Source organism: Bufo gargarizans, chromosome 3 (genome assembly GCF_014858855.1).
Source record: "Bufo gargarizans isolate SCDJY-AF-19 chromosome 3, ASM1485885v1, whole genome shotgun sequence".
Classification (NCBI taxonomy): domain Eukaryota; kingdom Metazoa; phylum Chordata; class Amphibia; order Anura; family Bufonidae; genus Bufo; species Bufo gargarizans.
In genome coordinates this window covers 298,648,632-298,671,953 of record NC_058082.1, presented here as the reverse complement: position 1 = coordinate 298,671,953, position 23,322 = coordinate 298,648,632, and the positions used below count along the sequence as shown (strand labels likewise).

The 23,322-nt window shown below is 41.4% G+C and overlaps 1 protein-coding gene across 4 annotated transcripts in view; it reads right to left on the bottom strand.

The window, feature by feature from the left end:
* The window catches only part of ADGRB2 (adhesion G protein-coupled receptor B2), a 509,181-nt gene that overhangs the window by 451,948 nt on the left and 33,911 nt on the right, over nt 1-23,322 (bottom strand). For 2 of the 4 annotated variants that reach the window (XM_044285129.1, XM_044285130.1), the window contains exon 1: nt 11,319-11,631. The exons of the other annotated variants lie outside the window; for them this stretch is intronic. The gene's annotated coding sequence lies outside the window, so the exon portion shown is untranslated. Of the gene's footprint in view, nt 1-11,318; nt 11,632-23,322 lie in introns of those variants that run through there. 4 annotated transcript variants of the gene reach the window in all.

The window sequence follows — 23,322 nt, the reverse complement described above, 5'->3', positions numbered from 1 at the left end:
TCTGACATGGAGGACGTTGATTATTTTCCAGAATGCCGGTTGAGCACTAAGTCTGTGTTCTCTGGACCTGTTCAAGTAAATCAAATGAGCAGCTAAATTCCCACACAACTTTTTTTTTTTCTTCTGCCTCGTTTCACATACTTGATTTTTAAACTCCATTTGTTTTTTATTTCTTCACATCAAGAGTTGTCAAAGCCGTTACAAACAGGTCTCTGTGTGGTTATTCCTTTCTCAAACTGACATTTAGTAGTACTCTTACTACTTGGCCTATGGTATTTGCTACTATTTGCCATTTCAGTACATCTTGTGTATTATGCTTTGAGCAGACTTTGTATATGTCCCTATCTTAATGAGGTCTTCAACATGCCATTTGTAATAGGGAGCAGTGTTTGATGCTGAGCAAAATGTGATGTCCTCTGTATTATGTGGTTGCATTACTTTAAAGTTTCTTGTTTTGCCTGAAATAAATCACATTGGTGATAACACTGCTATAATGATGCTTATAGAAAACATCTGTCACACTGAAGTGATGACAAGTGGTGCTGTAAGTGACAAAGATAACTTGAAAGTAAAATGCTGTTTGATAGAAGCAGGCCCTTGAAATGCAACGTCATGAAATTGAGCTTTCCAGACTACACACAGTAATTTACAATAATATATAATAATCTGAAAATGAATTGAAATATCTCAAACAAAATATGCAAACTGTACTATCTGTCATTTGTATGTGATATACACATTTCTTGTTAGGCTGATATACCTTGAAATTGAGACCTTGAGGCTACAACTGATCTGGCACTGACTAAAGTAAGGTGTGGAGTCTAAGGGATTTATCTATTCTTCACCATGGACTTATCTTGTTGGATATGTCCCTGACTGTAGTCCTCAGAGTATCACTGGTTGTAGGGTGCGGCAAACATGCCAAAAGTGAAGCATAGTCAAATAGAGCCATAGATCAAAACCAGTTTGTGAAAATCCAGAAGGAGCAAAGACAGAGTCAGGGTTCACTCCAGGAGTCATAACCAGTAAATACATACAATAACAACAATCCAAAGAATAAGGGCAATGGGGTCATTTATTAAAAGTCTACAGTTTTCTGGCATAGAGAAGTCACAAATTTCTGTACAAGTTGCATTCCGTGGCAAAATGCTTTAATTTTCTAATTTTAATTTTGGACACCCTCACCAGCCTTGTGGCACGAGTGGGCTGGTCTGACTTCTTGTCTAGAGGGGGAGTTCTAGTCTAGTCAGTGAGTAAGGAGAGAAAAAGCAAGTCTTGTGCTCCTGCTCCTTAGGCCTCAGAGTCCAATGACTAACAGTTCTCTGAAAGAGTTACTACTTCTGCTACTGAAAGAGCAAGAGAGAGGGAAAGACAAGAATTTGAAATCTGTATGGCTAAAGCATAGGAGTCAGGATTTCAGCTATTAAAGATTTTGCTGCTTGTGAGGGACAACCATTTAGACACCCATCATCCTTAACCACATCCATGTGGACACTACAGCCACAATTGCCAGATTACAGCTGCTAGCCAGAGATTCAAGCGAGAGAGACTTTAGCAAAATAGCATACTAAGAGTGGCATTACTTGCCACTTTGCCAAACTTCACACCTCGCCATCTGGGAAAAGGATTTGCACTGTGTACAGATTATTGTTGGATGTACTACAACTCCTATGTTGCACTCAAGAAAAAGAGAAATGGATTCTTCTACCTCTGGCCTGGTTTCCTGACTCCTACCACACCATACTCTGGCCATTGCACTACTACACCTCCTGCTAGGAACCCGTACAACCACTAACATCAAGGGGGTCCAAATCTACCATCAGACAGGAGCCCCTACTACAGGGAGTGCCCCAAGGGAAGAAAGGGTGAACCTTCCTCTTACTGCAGCTGCCTAAGGGAGCAACGCCTGAGAGAAACTGTGACACATTCTATAGTCAGAGCCACTACCACTCTCATCCTCCGCTCCGGCTCCTCAAGGGGTAGCTGCAATTGCATCAGAAATGTATGAAAGATCCCTGCTGGCATAAAGTTAATTGTCTGGTACATCAGATGCCAGCATATTTTATTTTTTTATTAATAAGACTGGCATAAGAAAGACCAGTGTTAATAAATCCCCCCATCCCCAATGTCTGCCTGCAAACTAATGATCAGACGATGAGTGAGAGACCTGGCTGGAGTTAAAAAGCAGTTGGTGATGACATCATTAGACGCAGCATCGGAGTAAGCACTGTGTTGCATAGCAACAGAGCACAGCAACTGGGAGAGAAGGAAAAACAATATTTTGCTGCAGCATTATGGTGTGGTCATACAGGAGGGACAGAACGACATAAGATCCTGGACAAGCATGTCCCATTTCTCTGGTATGTTAAGAGGAGGACTTTTTTTTCTAATTTGAAATCACCTTTTCAGTAATACAGCATTATCCTTCATGATCTAATCTAATACTATGTTTAGCTCCTTCTACTAGCCTGATCCATTTTGCATCCCTTCCTGGTGGTATTCAAAAAAGCTCAAAAGAAACTTATAGTTGCATTGTTCTCAATGGTCACTTGGGACTAGTCACATGCAACCTCCAGATCACTATAATATGATTATTACATGGTATTATGGAACCAGTACAGTAATGTGAAAAAGTATTTGTTCCCTTCACAATCTCTTATAGTTTTGCATATTTGTCCAAGTTAAATGTTTCAGCTGATCAACCTACTTTTAATATTAGATAAAGGCAACCAACATTCAAAAATTGTGTTCTGCCCTACTGTTCCCTATGTGAAAAAGTATTTGTCCCCTTGGCTACTAAATAAACCAGAAAAACAAAAAAGACCAAGGCTGTCCCAAAGGGAAATGGAAAACAGTGGCCACCTAATATAGCCACAAAGGACACCCGTAGTTTGTAACTCGGTACAAGCTCCCGAGTGAAATAGATAAATAAACCAGTTAACCAAATTCAGCTGACAATTGAGTTCAATTTCATTAGCCATTGCAAAGAATGATTACAGGCCATTTAGGTCTAAACATTACTTTATTAGAACCTGTCTGGCAATGTGAAGCAAACTATAAGGTCTCAAAAAGCAGCACATGATGTCTAAAGAGATTCAAAGACAAATGTGAAAAAAAGTCAGTGGAATCTACCAGTCTGGAAAGGGTTACAAAACCATTGCTAGGACTCCAGCAAACCACAGTGAGAGTCATTATCCACAAATGGAGAAAACTTGGAACAGTGGTGAATCTTCCCCGGAGCGGCCTGCCTCCCAAAACTTAGATTGACAAATCATCCAGGAGGTCACAAAAGTATCCAATCATCTAAAGACTGCAGTCTTCGATTACCTCAATTAAGGTCTATGTAGACAATTCCACAATTAAGAAAGACACTGGGTACAATAGTATCTATGGGAGAGTTGCAAGGCGCAAACCACTGATAACCAAAAAGAACCCAAAGGCGTGTTTCGCATTTGCAAACAATAAAAAAATAGATGACCCCCGTTTTGGGATAATATTTTGTGGACTGATGGGTCAAGGACTGAACTTTTTGGAAGACATGAAGAAATGATTTGATCTCTATGATGCTTATTTCACTACATTGTGCTTTGTGAATGTTTTCTGGTGTTTTTGGCAATCCACACAGTTATAACTCGAAATTCTTCAAATTTGTAAATCTGTATGTCTTGACATTTGCAACGCCCCAGAGTGGCATTACCACTTTTTCACCCCGCTACTATCTCTAACGGGCTAATATAATGTCATCTTGTATATTTATTTCAGGTCCACTACACGGTGCATTCCTATTTCTAATGTAACTGTTATGTTCAAATGTAATGTACCTGGTTCACTAGCAGGTGACAGCAAACACGGCAGAGCAACAATTAGGTAGAATGGAGCTTCCCATTCCATTCTAACCCCCCTCTGTGGTGGAGTGGGATTGTCCCACTTCCTGCAGGAAGGGTGGGGACCAGAGTTAGTGAGTTCCAGCTTACCTTGTGCCCACGCCAGCCAGAGCGCCCTAAGCTCTGCTGGGCATGGAGGCCAAAGCTTCACTTCCTGTGTTTCATGGGTTGGATCATGTGACCTCGCCAACCAATCCTAGCCCTCCTGCACATAGATAAGTGGCTCAGCTCCCTTCCCAGATTCCTCAGTGTCAAGGTCCTTGTGTCCTGCTAAGGTTCCTGATATCCACTTGTGTTCCTGACTCATACTTGTGTTCCTGGACTCTGCTACCTGTTTGATCCCTGCCTGCTTGCCTTGCCTCTCCTGTTGCCGATCCGGATTGCCTGATCTGTACCTGTGCTGCCTGCCCTGATCTATTGCCTGTCTGACTTCACCTCTGCCTTATCCTTCGGTCCTGCACTGTTGCTCCGGGTTGCCTGCTGACAACGCCTGTACCTCTGGTACCTTTCTCAGGAACCTCCTGGTCCGCCTGCACCAGCTGCCTCGTGTGCCTATCCTCCTCAAGAGGTAGTGATCTGGTGTTCCTCTCGGGAAAATCTATCCCCACCATCAGAGGTACGTGAAGATAGAAGGGTTCACTTAGACAACACGTGGCACAGTGGGTTCACACCTACTGGTTCGCGACAAAGGAATACTGCAAATCTGGTTGCAGCAATCGAATTATGGGAAAATGATTGTATTCTTTGATATGCTTCATGACCCCCTTTCTATTGAAAAAAATTGCCCTTGATCCAATATGGTGGCTTTCAAGATGGTGGGCATGTTCCAGACATAGCCTAAAAGATAGGCCCCCTCACCCATTACTTGCTGGGGTATTCAGATATTTCATTGAAATAAAAAGGTGTCCTGCAACTTTTGACTCACCTTGTATTTATGTATCACAATGCAGCGTACTGTAATGAGACACATAGCAGGAGGAAAGGGAGTGTAGCAAGTAGCACTGCAAGGGAATGACCTCTGGGTTCTAATTTTCTATTTTTCTCGGAAGTCACCATGGCGCATAATTTTTTTTTTGTGATATAAAAACACTATACATTTCACATATGAAAGGATATTTTTAAGATGATGTGCATATGCCAAGAAAGAGTTTACAAGAAAAAATGCAGAGACCGTGCTACAGGCTGTGTCTTTTTCACAAATCCCAGTATTGTTATCCACCTCAATTCAAATTACTGTCTTACGTTTTCAGTCCTTCTAAGCTGTGAATGACTGGAGTACACTTAATAAGCTTACAGGTAAGAAGAAAGGCGCACTTCTGAAAAATGAAAGCACAAGCACAGGCTTTTCTTAAATATTAGGTATTTTATAATGTGCCAGTGAAATCCAAAAGTTAACTACTTATACTCTGTATAAACTATGCAAATAAATGTGTAGCTACTTAGGTGCCTAAAAAAGGGCAAGTAGAAAAAGTTTATTTTAGATTCAAAAGGTGAATTTATTAACCCCTTGATGCTGATTTTCCGTTTTTTCATTTTCATTTTGCTTGTTTCGTTGTACTTTATAAAGGCACCATTTAATATTGCATAGGATGTAGCTGGAAGCTGAAATTAAAAAAGACAATACTGCCACAGTTCTATGGGTTTTCTTTTTACAATATTCACTATGCTGTAAAACTGACATGCTCTTTTTTTATAAAAAATGTTGTGGGAGCTAAAGTGACGAAAAAAAGGGCGAGTCAACCATTTTGTCTTTTTTCCCCCTATTTTACCATTTGCCATATGGGCAATGCCCATTTTGTGTATTTTTTTATTGTTTATCCATTTTAAGGCGGTGATTTAAATTTTTATATTTTTTATCGTTTTAAAAAATATATATATATATTTTTTTACAGTTTTTAATAGTTCCCATAGTGAACTTAAATAAGCAATCGCTAGATTGCTTCTCTCATAGACACCAATGGATTAGCATTGGGGTCTATGAGACTTACACTGTATTCTTATGGAGCCCAGCCAAAGGCGGGATCATCTGATCTTCAGGTTTTTGCTTTTCCAGATACCTAGGGACCTAGGCCGCCTTCCCCTGATGGGAAATCGGATGCCTGGCTGTTCTATCAGCGCTCCGATCTCCCCTTGGAGGAAGGCCCCCAGCTTCCCAACTACGTTTCTTACTACCTTTCAATATTCTCCAACTACGTTTCTATTTTATTCATGTTGAACCAGATACAATACGATGTGGGCTGCCTTCCCCTGACAGGAAATTGGATGCCAAGCTGTGTTACCAGCGCTTCGATCTCCTCTTGGAGGAAGGCTTCCACCTATCTAGAATATTGTCTAGAAACAAAAATGTTTAGAACCATCTACTAGTTCCTACTTCCCCACGATTCGTATGCACTCCGCCACTTTTGTTTTTATTGCATCTTTATTCAATTCTTATTTGTAATTGTATTTTTATTGCATTCTAGTTTTCATTCAATCTGGTTATTTATTACATTTTATTACATTCCTGTGCATGTTTTTATCATATTATTTATTTGTATTGTCGCCATTTTGGTTCTCACTATATACTATATATGCTTATTTGTATTGTCGCCATTTTGGTTCTCACCATATACTATATATGCTTATTTGTATTGTTGCCATTATGGTTCTCACCATAGACTATGTATGCTATATATAAAACAACAATCTTATCGTTTGAACTAGGATATACACTGAAAAAATTGTGTAATTACCTCCATTATCCTACAAATAGACCTCAAATGGAAGTTCACCTTATAGAACTACACACAAAGGATGTAAATGACATTTCTCTACAAGAAAATCGCAATACCATGGAAAAACACACCAGAATCACACCAAAAACGCATAGGTTTTTTTTTTTTGGGGGGGAGAAGTTGCAAATATACATGATATACACAACATATAAACTAAATCTGTAAGATTACAAAAGGAAAGAGATATTAATGCATAATCCGCTGATCCAATACGTGTTTTGGTAATAACCACGATTCCAGATTTTCGGAACAACCACTTGTCCTAGATGACTATAAAAAGGGAGACTACGAATCAGCAGGTAACCACTGAGGAAGGAGCAAGGTGTACTCCGAAACACATTTGGCTTTAGACCCACAATTGTGGACTACTCCCACCACTTCACAATTATGGATATTTAGTAGAAACGACTGTAACATAATCTAACAAAATCTGTATACAGACACCACCATAGAATGTTCCTCCCGATGTCTTATTGATGGTAGGATCGCAAGCGCAAGATCGCAGACGTAGTGCCAGCACACGTAACAATCTTGAACTTCAAACCACGGAATCACGTGAGACGCTCAACGCGAACAGCACAGAGCGGCAGAACCGGCAGACAGGGCTCCGGCGACCCTCGATTCTCCAAGAGAGAGGTAAAGAATAACATTTCCATGTACCCAGCTGCACACGTGGGACGCCACGGAGTAGCGGTGGGCAGTAATACCTACTAACCCTGACTAACAGCGAGAGGAAGGTGAGCGATACTTTGAAGTAATATCTACTATATCTATTGGATGCTAACATACCTATCAAGTCTACCAAATATAATATATCACCTTATCACTTCTTAACAGTTTGCTAACAACCTTGTAACCCTTAAAGAGGACCTTTCACTACTGTACAAACTAAAAACTAACTAGATCAGTGGGCAGAGCGGTGCCCAGGGGTCCCCCTGCACTTACTAGTATGCCTGGGCGCCCCTCCGTTCGCCCGGTATAGGCTCCGGTGTCTGCGCTCCCTCTGACTGATTTTTTGTAGGAGGCGTGTCCCTTGCTGCACTGCTGGCCAATCGCAGCGCACAGCTCATAGCCAGGCTATGAGCTGTGCGCTGCGATTGGCCAGCAGTGCAGCAAGGGACACGCCTCCTACAAAACTTGCCCCAGGTCCAACTAAACCACGCCCCTTACCTGATTAGGCCACACCCACTCCCACTCTGCCGATGGGGATGAAAAAAGAAGGTAAAAATCAACTTCTGTCAGCTGCATGGGTGGAAGGGAGGGTGACTTTCTCCCTGCAGGTCACACTCAGCACAGTGCTGTCTGACAGTAAGCTGTTCAAAAGGACATCCCTGGACAGGGAGTATGAAAGCCGGACTGTCTGGCCAAGAACCCAACCTCTGGCCACCCTAGGGGCAGGTTGCTGTGGAGGTCACAGTTAAGGGGCCAGTTCGCTATGGAGGTCAGTGTTAAGTGGCAGATTGCTGTAGAGGTCACTGTTAAGGGGACAGGGTGTTGTGGAAATCCCTGTTAAGGAGATGGAGTACTGTGGAGGTCACTAATAAAGGGGCGGCCGCTATGGAGGTCACTGTTAAGGGGGCGACATGCTGTGGAGGTCACTGTTAAAGGGACGGGCGCTGTGGAGGTCTCTATTAAGGGGGCAGGGAACGGTTGAGGTCACAGCTAAGGGGACGGTCCGCTATGGAGGTCAGTGTTAAGGGGCGGGGTGCTGTAGAGGTTACTGTTAAGGAGACGGGGTGTTGTGGAGGTCACATTGTAAGGGAACAGAGCTCTGTGAGGTCACTGTTAAGGCAGCAGGGTACAGTAGAGGTCACTGTTAAGGGAGCGGGGTACTGTGGAGGTCACTGTTAAAGGGGCAGTCACTGTGGAGGTCTCTGTAAGAAGGGTCGGGAATGGTGGAGGTCAGTTAAGGGGACTGTAACCTATGGTCAGTGTTAAGGGACAGGTGCTGTAGAGGTCACTATTAAGGGGCGGGCCCCTGTGGAGGTCATTGTCAAGGAGGTGAGGTGCTGTGGAACCCACTGTTAAAGGGGCAGGCTGCTGTGAAGGTCAAAGTTAAGGGTGTGGGCTGCTGTGGAAGGTCCCATTTTCAGGAGATGGGGCACTGTGGGGGGATCAGTGTTAAGGGGTGGAGTCCTTCAGCTAGTTATATTATATTGATGATTTTTATATACTGATAAAACGAGTGCACATATTGTGAAACAAGGTGATGAAAGACAGCATTGGTAAAGTTTGGCCAATTACTGTGTGCAGTAAAACCGCATTAAATAAACATACGTCATAGGTCACATTCACACTAGCACGAAAATAGGTATAATGCACTGTTCAGAAAACAGAATGTTAGTCCAGCAACAGTTCAGAAGTAAAATGTTCCTTTATTAAAACATCATTTACATCGACAAACAGTCCTCAAGGTGCCTTTGCTTACAAGTTTTTAACACGTTCAGCATCCTCAGCCTGACTACGGACACTGAAAGCACAAGCGGAGGCACTTTGAAGACTGTGGATATTAATGATGTCTGAGACATTGGTGGCATATCGCAATGTCCGATAGGTGTGGGTCCCACCTCTGGTACCCGCACTTCTCTCCAGAACGGGACTCCTGAAGTGAGCGGAGAGCAGCCACATATGCACGGCCGCCCTCTATTCATTTCTATGGGACTGCCGAAAATAGCCGAGCAGCCGCGCATTCGCTGGATGTGTTCACCGTAAAGTTATGGGACCACAGTGTAAATAGCACACATTATAATTATCCTGCCATTCCAGTGAGAAAAAGTTACATACCGGTATATATTATTTTACCTCTGACATGCCATTAACCTAAAAAAAAAAGTAATTTCATTGTAAGAGCAGATCTTAGGATTTATATAGTGCGCATATTCATAAGAAGATCATAGCCCATGTATCTAACTCTCCGGCTATTCTTCCTGAGTACAAGCCAGCTACCTGTCGTCAGTGCACCTGCCAGAATAATGGTAAGACACAATTATGCTCTGGAACCTATTTTAATGACTTTCTTTTCAAAGAGGACAACAGGACATGGCTGCCTCCTGCAAACACCAAAGCTCTTCATTTTCAAACACCGGGACCTTGTTACTGAGCGGAAACTTTCCACACCCCGGCCGTGCTATTAATCCTATACTCCATCTATTATTACAGTAAAACATGATAAAATGTTACATTATTAAATGAAGTCAAGACCGTTGCTAACTAGACAGGCCGCTTTCCGTTTTGTCGGTCTGCCGAGATATTAAGTATATGGTATTAGTAGGGACATATCGACCATTATCTTCATGTGGCAGTGAATTCAATAGGGCAGCAGGGTCAAGAAATTACTAGGTAATGTAAGAAATGTGGTGATGGATTTTCTGTGTCCACGCAACAGGCAAAACTAAGCTAAGTCACTTTTTCCCAGTGCATGGACCCGGCTTACAGCAACCTAGATGATTGCTGCCAGGACTGCTGCTCGGCGGACATGGTGGATTTGGCTTGGTTCCACTCATTTTGCAGGTTTGGAGATTGGGCTGGTACTTGACTCGACTTGACTACATTATAGTCAGTGGGGACGGAGCGGCAGTCCGGAGGCACACGTTCATTAGCGGCAGGACGGATCCGACAGGCTGTTCACCTGACCGAACAGCCTGCCGGAGGTCCGCGCCGCTAGTGTGAAAGTAGCCTAAGTGCATATTTTAAAGGGCTTCTGTCACCCCACTAAACCTTTTTATTTTTTTTGCTTACTTAAAATCCCTACACTGCGATTTATGCCTACATAATCTAATTAATCATTTTGGTCCTGTAGATTTTGTTTAAAACATGCTTTTAAAATATACAAATTACCTTGCTACCAGCAAGTAGGGCGGCTACTTGCTGGTAGCAGCCGCATCCTCCGATCCTAAAGACGCCCCCTCCGCATTGTGATTGACAGGGCCAGGGAACGGAATCGTCCTCTGCTGGCCCTGCCTGTTTGCATTCAAAATCTGGCGCCTGCACCGCGGCCGTACCTGTCTTCAATCGGCGCAGGCGCACTGAGAGGCGGCCCCTCGCTCGGCTGCTCCATCCTCAATGCGCCTGCGCCGGGTGTAGATGTGACGTCATCGGCGCAGGTGCATTGAGGATGGAGCGGCCAAGCGAGCGGCCGCCTCTCAGTGCGCCTGCGCCGATTGAAGACAGGTACGGCCGCGGAGGGGGCGTCTTTAGGATCGGAGGATGCGGCTGCTACCAGCAAGTAGCCGCCCTACTTGCTGGTAGCAAGGTAATTTGTATATTTTAAAAGCATGTTTTAAACAAAATCTACTGGACCAAAATGATTAATTAGCTTATGTAGGCATAAATCGCAGTGTAGGGATTATAAGTAAGCAAAAAAAAAAAAAAAAGGTTTAGTGGGGTGACAGAAGCCCTTTAATTATACTTTAATTCAGGATTTCTGGTGGCTGAATACCAATATATTATACTTGTTAACTGACGGTCAATACATTTTAATATTTGAGTCAGATGCTTTTGCAGAATAGCAGGTGGATCTGAAGTGGTTGCTTGGGGTGGGCCCCTTAATCTTCTCTTTTTTGTATTATACTTTTACATCTATATATTCCTACACAGGTAGTAAACTGAAAAAGGAATCTGACAGACAGATATAAATAACACAATGAAGAATTGAGCCTACCAAGACAGAAGTGCATTACGTTGACACGTATAGCTTGAAGTCAGTGACAAGAAATGGTTGCTGGGAGCTTCTTCTGGGCACAATATCCTCTTCAGCTACTCTGGTCTCTCCCCAAAGCTCATCATTATAGTTTCCGTCGAGTTCTATGCTGAAAATAACGACACGTAGCAGAGCCTGCCTGCATTTTCCTCAATGCTATTATTATTCTCCTCCGAAAGACAGCGTGATTTCTTGTGATCTTCAAGACAGAATGCACCTTAGCTGCTCAGTATAGTATCTTGCCCAGCAGTATCATCCGTTCCCTTGGATCTCTTTCATCTGCTCTAGAGAGGTCCCTGTTCACAGTACACCTAGTCCTAAGCCTTGTTTTATTTGCCCGGACCCCCTGCAGAGGACACATTCTCAGCTATGCTATGTCAACGCAGATACGCTTTGCAGACGTAAACCTTGCAGAGCAAGCCTCGGCATGACAAGTGTCATAGCACGGGATGCCTTTCTGAGTCAATCATAGGGAAACAGTTTCCTCTGTGTGGTCATGATAAGGAAAAGAAAAAACGTAAATCTTCCCCTCGTCTGATATTGTGCACAGAAATAGATTTCTCTTAGGCCTACTGCACACGACCATTTTTTAGACGTCCTGCACATACTCCGTATTTCCGTTTTTCCGTTCAGTTGAAGGATAGAACATGTCCTATTATTGCCCGCCAATCACGTTCCGTGGCTCTATTCAAGTCAATGGGTCCGCAAAAAAAAGGAACACATACGGAAATGCATCCGTATGTCTTCCGTATCCGTTCCGTTTTTGCGGAACCATCTATTGAAAATGTTATGCCCAGCCCGATTTTTTTCTATGTAATTACTGTATACTGTACATGCCATACGGAAAAACAGAAAGGAAACGGAAACACAACGGAAATAAAAGAACGGAACAACGGATTCGTGAAAAACAGACTGCAAAACACTGAAAAAGCCATACGGTTGTGTGAAAGAGGGCTTATCTGGACTTTTTGTCTTACAAACATAAAACATAACTTGTAGTGGGTGGTAATGACTGGATTTCCATGTAATCTTAGAAAGGGATGCAGTGCCACTACAATGTTTTCTTGAATTTTTGAAAATTTAACAAAAAAATAAAAAATTTGCTTGGAAAATAGATATATTAGGAGCAAGTGGTGAGATGATTATAACGCTATTTTAAAGTGGATCTGTCATATCTGTTTTAGTAACTGTATCCCCCATGAAACTCTAAACCGTTCCTCTGCTATTCCTCCTAGACATGGATAAATGGAGGCCTGCCCCTACACAGTCAGTTGTGACAGACTTAGGCTGGGTTCACACGCGCTGTAAAACGCTCAACAAGGAGAAACTAATTATTCCCTATGGGAATGGTTCTCACCTGAGCGTTTTACAGCGCGTACGATCGCGCTGTAAAACGCCCGACGCCCCAAGAAGTACATGTACGGTACAATCGCGCATACAGAGCGCTCCTTTCAGAACGCTCAGGTGTGAACCCAGCGTCACAGTATGTAGGGCCCCACCCTTTGACAAGGGAATGGCAGCACACAAATGTCAATGTATTCATACATTTTGCGTGGAAATATCACATTAACGGCACAACACCGATTTCTAAGAAAAACGGATATGGCCGTGTTTAAGCGGCCTAGTTGCAGAAACATGGTGGACGGGCATGCAAAATGGCCTCCAGATGATGTATGTGTATGACTCCTACTGTTTGTAATGTGAAGATGCTACAGAAAAAAAAACACGTATGTGCGCTATTATATACGCCTACTAAATACCCTTCCAATAGTACCCCTTGATGATAAAACAGAGGTATATACTGCACACTAAGGGTTAAATTTGTCCTTCTGCAGCTACCTCCTCTCACTTTTGCCAATGGCCATGCTGCTTCTCTTGGGAGGCATAACTGACATTGGCGCAGTGTAAAATGGCCTTGTTGTGTAATGGCTAATACTATAATGTGAAGGAGCAGCAAAAGGAGAACTGGCTTATCATAATAACGGCACATTAGGGTGAGAAACTTATAGGTTACTTTCACACGACAGATTTTATTTTTCAGCGCTTTTTATTAAATGTTTTTTAAGCTTTTTTTTAACCAATGGGTATTTAATTCATTACAAAACTGCATTTTCAGCAGGTGGTTTTTACGCAGATCTGCATTTAAAAAAACGCCCTGAAAAAAACACAGGAAAAGCGCAGAAACGTACAGAACGTTTTTTTTACGTTTCTCATTCATTTCAATGCAAGATACAGTGATTCTTTTTTTCGATGCTTCTTTTAGAGGGAACACTGCTTACTTATAATGTACAGTATTTGTATGCACCACAGTATTGTATTTTCATAGTTTCCTCATCCATTATAAAAAAAATATATAATGTATGCTGCGCATAGACAAACTATTGTTAACTACTTCCATCAATATAATGGTTAATGTCTCAGAAATCTCTCTGGTAAAATAATTTCAGGGCAAAAACATGAGCTAATGGCTGTCTACGCATGTAGACTAATGGTGTCTCTGGTACGGCGCAGACTAACTTAATGACCCTATTGAAAACAGTCAATAATAATGCGCAGGAAATAAAATACTCTACTCCCTACTTTATGGATACAAGTAAAACAGAATTGGTACAAAGATGGCATAATCTAGGGAGCATTACCGATAAGCAGAAGCAGTTACAGTGGTTGCCCTCAACAATGCCCTAAACCACAGAATCCCGTTCTGCATCATATAGCGGCGACATTTACAGCAAACTGAAGAAACTACAGATACAGAATAATGACATGCATTCAAATAAACCACTCAAGTCACAACAGATACATTACACTGTAATGTATGGATTTTTTGGGAGTTTGGGGTAGCAATTAGCAAAATGAAGTGTATGTCATCACGCTATACTGCCTTGTTGAAGGGTCACCTAATATGGGGACGGATTGCTCCCCTACAAGCTCACATGGCACAAAAAATAATGTGCCATTTGGATAACATAACCTAATATAGAATACAAAGTTATGAGCCTGTGGTAATCATGAGGTTCTCCCGCTAGTGATTGATGGGCTGCAGCATATACAGTATCTGCGTGACTGCCAAAGTGAGCGGAGAGCAGCCGCGCATGCGCAGCCACTATCTATTCGTTTCTATAGGATTGATCAAAATAGCCGAACGCTGGCTCGGCTATCTCCAGTGTTGCCATAGAACCACATGTGTGGTGCGCTCTAGAACAAGCGTGGTGCGCTCTCCTTCACTTTTGGGGGGCCTGTTCTGGAGATAGGTCTCAGAAGTAGGACCCACAACTATATGACTTTGATGGCATATTCTAGCAATACAACCCCTTTAAGGGTACGTCAAGGCCTATATTAGTAGACTTCCATATACAAAGACACCGAAACACTTATATGTGTAAGGCAAGTCCCATATCTATGCTATCTATGGACTGACAGGGACAGACATGAGGGTTAGGTGTGGGGGGTTGTAGAAGATGACAAGACAGTCTCACAGAGACAATGACATGGACAAGGGAGGGGGATGTAAAATACAAATGAACTTTCCTATATTATTTCTGTCAACTTTTATGAAGACTGGAAATAAAAAATCCATTTTTGTACAACATCTTCCTGGTATATTCCTCGATCTAAATAACACATACGCTACATTTGTGAAAGGATAAGCAACTATTTTACTTTTTTCTGAAGATTTTACTTGTGCCAGCCAGCCCCATTCTGCTAAGCCATGCCCTTTCCATTTAACCACGCCTACTCATCAAGGAGGGCGCAAAAAATGCCCAAAGTACATAATAATTAAACATTCTTCTATTATTTTATATTCTATCTTTATCATTCTATGTTACTTTTTTTTTAAATGACAATAAATTGTCATGAGGAGGGACCGGTAAAGGGCAGTCTTGCTAAGAGGAATTTTTTACCTTTAAGCTACACTCTCTTTTCTAAGAAGGCACAAAAGTGTCTAAAACATAATAAATAAAAAATAAAGTTAATGTTATTTTACATTAGTAAGGGTACTTTCACAGTAGCGTTATTCTTTTCCGGCATAGAGTTCTGTCCTAGGGGCTCAATACCGGAAAAGAACTGATCAGTCATATCCCCATGCATTCTGAATGTAGAGCAATCCGTTCTGGATGTATCAGGATGTCTTCAGTTCAGTCTTTTTGCCTTTTCAGGACGGAGATAATACGCAGCATGCTACGGTTTTATCTCCGTCCAAAACTCTGGAACACTTGCCGGAATGCCGGATCCGCCATTTTTTCCCATTGAAATGCATTAATGCCGGATCCGGCCCCGAGCCGCATGCTCAGACTGCAAAAAATGTGAAAATAAATAAATGCCGGAACTGTTTTTCCAGATGACACCGGAGAGACGGATCCGGCTTTTTTAATGCATTTGTCATACAGATCAGGATCCTGATCCGTCTGACAAATGCCATCAGTTTGCATGCGTTTTGACAGATCCAGCAGGCAGTTCCGGCGAATCCGGCGAATCCTCTGCCGCAAGTGTGAAAATACCCTAAGAAAATGACAGTAGGAGAGAAGGGTAAAGTGAAATCTTCCCATTAAATGTTCTGCACACACTGTGTTCTAAGCAGTGCTATGAATTGCATCAGTCAAATGTACAGTCAGAGGACTGACATATTACAGTGCTTCATCTGTTGGCTACTTCAGTTCTCATTATTAAAGGGGCCGACCCACGGAAAATATTTAACAGTTTTCAAACCAGCTCCTGGATCTGAATACTTTTTGTAATTGCATGTAACTAAAAATGTATTATAGCTACCAAGTTATTCAATGATATTCCTCTGTACAGCGCCACCCGCTGTTTGTTCTTTTTCTCATTTCTGCGTCCTGCTCACTGAGAAGGCCGCACATGCTCAGTTCTATCCTTCAACTGCCACCAGCTGCAGCAGACAGGATACTCCCTCTGAGAAAGGCCATGCCCCCTAAATCTAACAGAACAATTTGGAGCGATGAATGGGGAGATCTCTGGATCCATGTGAGGTACAGGGCTGGTACATTGTCATGTACTATATGATGTCTGATTTTTATTTTATTTTTTTCATAGCATAACCCCTTTAAAACAACTTAAACAATGAACTGGATATCATTTCATACAGGACATATGTAGAACTGATGTCGCTGGAAACATATCTGAACTACCAAAGGAAAAGTACTTGCAGCCATATTTCTTCACTATTCTCTTGTAAATAACACAGCTCTCTTTCATTCTCTTTAATAATTCAGCATATTGTTGGACTTTTATAGTTTTTCTTACCTGCTGCTCACTCACATGGTCAGTGCATATGGCTGTCATAAAAAGAAGTCATTACCGACACTGTAACTTCTGTTTTGCCTTTTTTCTTCACTGTAATGCCATCTAACTTACACATCATTTAATTTTATTGCAAGCAGAAATGTAGGTATAGTGCAGCCTTTATTATAACAATCATTGTATTATAGTGTACAAGTGAGCAGCTATCAGTGGCATACCAAGTCACTGTTACAGCACCCGGGGGAAGGGGAACCCAATGCTGCACTCAATTGTCTCTTCCCAACAGGAAAGCACTACATTGCAGTCAATGGTAACTGTATACATTCCTATGCAATAAGCCCCCCTAGTGATGGTATACAGAGGCAGTAGACACAAATGTATTTCTGCCAGTTGTCTGGTGATTCAGGCAGAGGCTGTTCAGAATGAGTGTCATATTTTTGAAACACCCATTTTCCAACATAGGAGTTGGATAAAGTGGGTGATGCTGAAGGTGACTTTTTTTAATAACATTTTTTTATTGTATTAATATTTTTTTCACTTGATAAAAATAGAAGCTTATTCATCAGAAATCTGGGATGTTACGCTCTCTGTTCTGCGTTGCTTAGGAGTGCTTGATGTACTGGAAAACTGGGTGGGGCAGGGGGCCCACATAAGGTTTTGCTATGGGGTCCTTTAAGGTCTGTGTATCCCCATGGCAGCTACTGTTGTCTTAGATGAAGTACAAGCCTGTGAAGTTATATTGTGAGTGCTATGCTGTGTTTAGTCTCTATTACTAGGGATTAATCATCTTCAAGATGTGTATTCAGATGCAAACACAATGATAAAGTCTATCCACATTATAAACTGGACCAGTGATGTAAAAACCAACAGTTCGAGTAAACATTTGCAGCTCAAGGCCTGTTCATTTTTTAACCCTGGTTTCAACAAATTGGCAGTTGAGAACCACTACAAAGAGCACTAGTACTGTAGCCCCTCTGTAATCTATCGTTAGCACAGCAGCCATCCTCATCATCCTCACTGATGCCCATCTTGTGAAAGTCACCTCACTGTTTGCTGAATTCAGTTTAAACTTCTCACTAGGGACGAGCGAAGCGAGCTTCAGTTACTACATCCAAAGCTGCTTTGCTGAAAAAAATAGTTTTAATGCTGTACAGAGATCTGTCTCCATACAGTATGAAAGTGTATGGGCTCCGAGGAACCAAAGTTAGTTATTCACGAAGTCGTGAAAGACTTCGTTAAATAATTTCGGTAGTTGATTTTTAAAGTGGAAAAACACTTTTAAACTTGGAACTGAACTCGGCTTTGGTACTGAGGTACCAATCGGAACCGAAGCCAAGTTCGGTTACAAGTTGTAAAGTGGATGTAGTAACTGAAGCGTGCTTCGCTCATCCCTACTTCTTATGCCTCATTTACACGTCAGTGTTGTGTCAGTGATTTTGAGCCAAAACCAAGTGCGGCTCTAAACACAGAACAGGTGCAGATATTTCCCTTATATCTTATGTCTTTGGAGGTTCCTGGTTTTGGCTCATAATCACTGATGGAAAATACTGACCAAAACACTGACGTGTAAATGAGGCTTTACTCTCACCCACAAAACTTTCCACAGTCCGGCAACCCCAATATTTCCTAAAGCTCATAAAGCTTTATATCTACTCCCCTATTTTATTATAATGTCTGGACTAGTGTTGATCGAGCACCAAAGTGCTCGGGTAGAACACTTTGCAATGCTCGGGTGCTCAACAGAGCACAATGGAAGTCAGTGGGAGAAACCGAGCATTAAACCAGGCACCTCCTGCTCTGAAGAGTAGAGGGTGCTGGGTCCCACTGAGGTCTATGCAGAAGATTGCTGTACAGTGAGGGAATCCCCCAGTGTGGGTCTGTGGCTTAGGAGTCCCTGCTCTGACTCCATATATAGCTATGCCCATATATGGAGTCAGTGCTTGGGGACACTCAGTGTATTTAAATCTGATTTAGTCTCTATTTCTGAAATGTTTCTGCCAGGATTTTAACTTAAAACCTTCTACATTAGAGGCAAGGACTTTAACCACTCAGCTATGAAGCTGAACAATAAACTATGTCAGAAAAACCTCATAGTAATTTGTCATGTAGTAAGTATTCCTTTACAGAAGAAGTATCATTTCATATTTCAGTGCAGGTTAACATGTAGCTGTATAGCATAGTGGTTACAGTGCTTGGCTTTCATACTCTGATATATAAATGCATAATATGTGGGAAACTACTACTGATGTTTTTAGCCATAATATATTTACATATATTATAATATATTATATATTCTAAATATATAATAATACATGTAAATATATTATGGCTAAAAGCCAAGAACCTTAACCACTACGCTATACAGCTACATGTTAACCTGCAGTAAAATATGAAATGATACTTCTTCTGTAAAGGAATACTTACTACATGACAAATTACTATGAGGTTTTTCTGACAAAGTTTATCATTCAGCTTTATAAGTTCTGATAGTTTTTATGTATCACTAGAACTTTGAACATATTGATAAGCCTGCTTTTCTGTATAGAATAATAAGCACATTGAATATGATGAAGTATTATACAACATAAATTGAAACAATAAAGAGGGGAAAAAAAGAATCCAAAGTCCTCCATTTTTTTTCCTTTCCAAAATTGTAGAACAATAAATAAATGGCTGGATTGTGTACAGAAGATTATTACATTGACATTAAAGGTATTTGAAAATGTAATTAAGTGGCTTTCTTCGAACCTTAGGATTTACCATCAAATAGTATGCTTGTTTTCATTGGAGTGAGGAGAAGCAATAAAAGGAACAGGACAGACAAGGTAATTACCTTGTGCTGAGATGCTTGTTATCCTCCACTCATTTGCAGGTTTTCTTGTTATAAAGAAGACAAAAATAAAATAAGTATTTGCTTCAAAATGTAGGATATATTAAAGGGGTTATCCGGGATTTTGATATTGATAGACAAACCTTAGGATAGATCATCAATATCAGATTGGCAGGGGTCCGACACCCAGGAGCCCCCTGCTTTTTGAAGAAGTTGATGCGCTCAATGCAGCCTCCTCACGACTTACCAAGCACAGCACCATCGATTGGATAGTAGCTGTACTTGGTATTGCAGCTTACTTGAAGGGGACTGAGCTGTGCCTAGCTGTGACTAATGTTTGGTGACGTTACTGGCCTAAGAAGAGGCCTAAAGTCATCAATATTGAGATCCTGGATAGCCCATTTAAAGGGGTTGTCCAGTGATACCCACCTCTAAAACTGCACAGAACAACGCTATACACCACCCATTTGTGCTGGTGATGTCACCAGGCTCCCTGGAAGTGGAAGTCTCCGCCTAGCATACTGATGTGAGGCCCGGTATATCACCGAGTCACAACAAACAGACCTTGCCCTGCGTGAAGCAGCGGAAGGCAAGGGGAGCTTCGGAGCAAGGAAGTGCTCCAATGCTCTACTCGTACATAGTAAAGGAGTGAAGGGGAGATTATATCGGGGTTCAGACCTGAACCTGGACAATCCTTTTAAGGTAAAATAATGGATAATGCGCAACAATAGTTGTGTATGCTTCACTAGCCTCCAAAATTAGACAAGGAGAAATGGTGGCAGTTCTTGTATTCCAGTAATGCCAACTATGGAGACAACAGGAGGTAGTGTCTAATAGGAAATGTTCAATATCTTCCATACCCTAACCCCTGGACAGATCTAGAAGTCGGGTTCAAAAGATAGGAGTCAGTAATTTTAACTTGACTGGAAACACACAACCTGGTTGAAAACCAGTTGTTGTGTTAAAAAAAAAGACGCAAAAGAAATATCCAGCAAATAGTCTTACACATTTCTTCAGGTTTTGTCCCTCACAGAAGTAAGAATTAAGTTTCCCTTAATCATAGTCAGAGCGAGCAAAAGTGTCTATAGTTAGTCAAGGTGCGCCGCTCAGCACAGACAGGAGGACAGCATCAAGGCACTGACGATCACTCCACCTCGAGCATTTAGTGCTGGGTACCATTCCCTTTGGCTACCCACAGCCATATTTGCTTTCTGGGCCCCTGAACAAGCAGAGAGATGTTTATTCCTGTTTCCATGACACTATGATGGCATCAAAGGGTGCTGTGCGGCTTATTCAAATGAGGTGTTTGGAGTACACATATTTTTTAGGAAATCTTGGGTTAGACCAAAAACACATCACATGAATATTATATTGTGGCAATAAATCAAAAAGAATCACAATTCTTAACTGATTGCCAGTCTTTTATTCTGCTGTGATATGAAAGGCCTTCCCTAGACGTGAGCATTACAAAATCAATACCGGAGTGCCGACTGATCTACACACAAGCATGCATTCATTTTTTACGTCACTTCCTGTGCAGAGCTCTCCAAAAAAGCCCCAAAAAATAAAATAAAATAAACTCAGAAAAAAGTGACGCATTGTGTAAGGAAGGGGCAAAAAAAACGATGACTTTTTAAGGATTAAAAACGTCAGCAATTGAGCCAAGCAATGCTATAGACAGGGCATACTGCAATTTTCCAAAACATGTCATGGCCGAAGTGAAGAAAACTGCCAAAAAATCTAAACAAAAGAAAAACATGTTTGGAGTACACTTCACAGTTTCCATAGACTTACAGACATTTGAAGGTAGTGTTTTTTTTATTTATTTATTAAAGAAGTACACAGAAAACCACAAAAACTGTGAAAATCAGGAGAAACTTTGAAAAAAAAAATTGTGAAACCAGCGTAAATTGAACATCTTGAGAAAGGGACTTCATGGTCCCTCATTCCCCTGAATTGGACCCCATGCCTTCTCTGCAAATCATAGTGTGAGGCAATGAACTGTCAGTAATTCTGTTAAATTTCTGTGTGAAAGATCCTGGAAGGGCAGTAGTGAATGCACAGTATAGTGTATGCTGAAATGAATGGATCGCAGGTCCTTGAGGGCAGTTTTAGTCAGATGGGAAGAGGAAAAATGTGTTTTATACAGCCCTTACTAAATCACATTTGGTACCTATCCTGGTGTCTTCTTGTTCTGTTCAATGGAAATATACTTTTTATATAACAGAAGAAAAACAAAAAAGTGAAAATAGCAGATGCGAGTTAATTCACAGTGACAAGTGCAATTCATAACAGGCAGGCATCCTTGTCAAACGAAGTCTAGGGGAACTAACCTGAATCTGTCATGTATTGTCTATTGATTATCCAGTCTAGACCCTGGCATTGAACCCTGACTGCAAACCATTCCATTCTGACTTGTGACCCAAGCAAAGGATGGTTAGCTCTGCTGAAGTGCTGATTATTCAATGGTAATTAGTAATTACCATGCAAATCCATTCATCCATAGGTCAGTGCTTGTCTGGGTGTCAGGGAAAAAGATTGATTCGTGTAGGCATGCTATGATCAGGCAGTCTGCCCAAGATGCTTCCAAACTAGTCCCAAGTACACCAAGGAGACCTACGCTTTCAAAGTCGCCTCTCATCAACATCACAAAAACATAAAGATCACACAAATCAAGATTATTTCAAGTGCTATTAGCAGAAGGGCAGCTATTCAGCAGACTGCTGATGAGGTCAGTCTTAAAGAGGAAGAGCCATTGATGTGAAAAGGCCCAAAGGATGTCAGATTTCCGATCATAATAAAGTCAAGAGGCAATTCAGAGAATATGTTGTCTCACCGAGTCCCACCTCACCTAGTAGAATTCACCAAAATAAAAATATACTAACATAATGGGTTACAGGAAAAAGATCTGGAATGCAACAACTGTGAAGCCATTCTGGGTGAGGAAGTGCCCTTGGGGTGCCAAAGATATAAACACAGCTTTGGGTCCGCTAAGCAGCGAGAGATAATGAAAGAGGTTATGTGGGGATACCGTAGCATTTATTAGGAAACTCCTATTTTATAGCGCCATTGAAATGAGCACTTATTATGTGTAGCAGTGAATTATACCTCTACTTTCCCTGCAGCACAGTATGACTGAAGCAAGCTCCTTTCCATTTACAGATTAAGATTTTTAATCCATCCATCACTTTCCACTATGTCATAAGCCTTATTTACAGTGTTTTAATTAATAAATGCACAAGTAGCACAAACAATAAAAAGAAACTAAAGAAACATTTAAGCAAGACAAACGATAAAAAACAAACCAACGTGACATTTCTGGCGCAAGCCAGCTCGTTAACCAAACAGAAGCTAATTAATCCATCCAATAAATAAAAAAAAACACAAAGAAAACAAAATGTTCTCATTATTTCACAGCTGCCGTCACTACATTAATTTCCCCCGTTCCTATTCCAAAGCTATCTACAAGTTTCTGTGCTGAAAAAAAAACCTCCTTCCTGCCATCATCATTAAAAGGGAAAAAACACGACAAAAAAACTCTTAACAGTAATGGCATAAAAAGCGGTTTCCATTAAATAATAAAATGCTTTGAGTGCATTTCATGCTCATGTTAGATGCAGGATGGATAGAACTGAAAACTGCAACCTTCCATTAAAGCAAACAAATAATCCTATGAATAGCTAGCCATTTACAGGTAAAACTAAGTCAATTGAAGCTCAGTAATCCAGCAAATATATTGTATGTTTATTGTCAATCTATTCCTTAAGTAGCTCACACTCGATTGGCTTCTTGAGGAGGGCAAGGTATTCCCCAAGCTCTGCTGTGTAGCTGAAACTAAGTATTTCTTCTAAAATCCAACAATTTTCAGCCATTGTT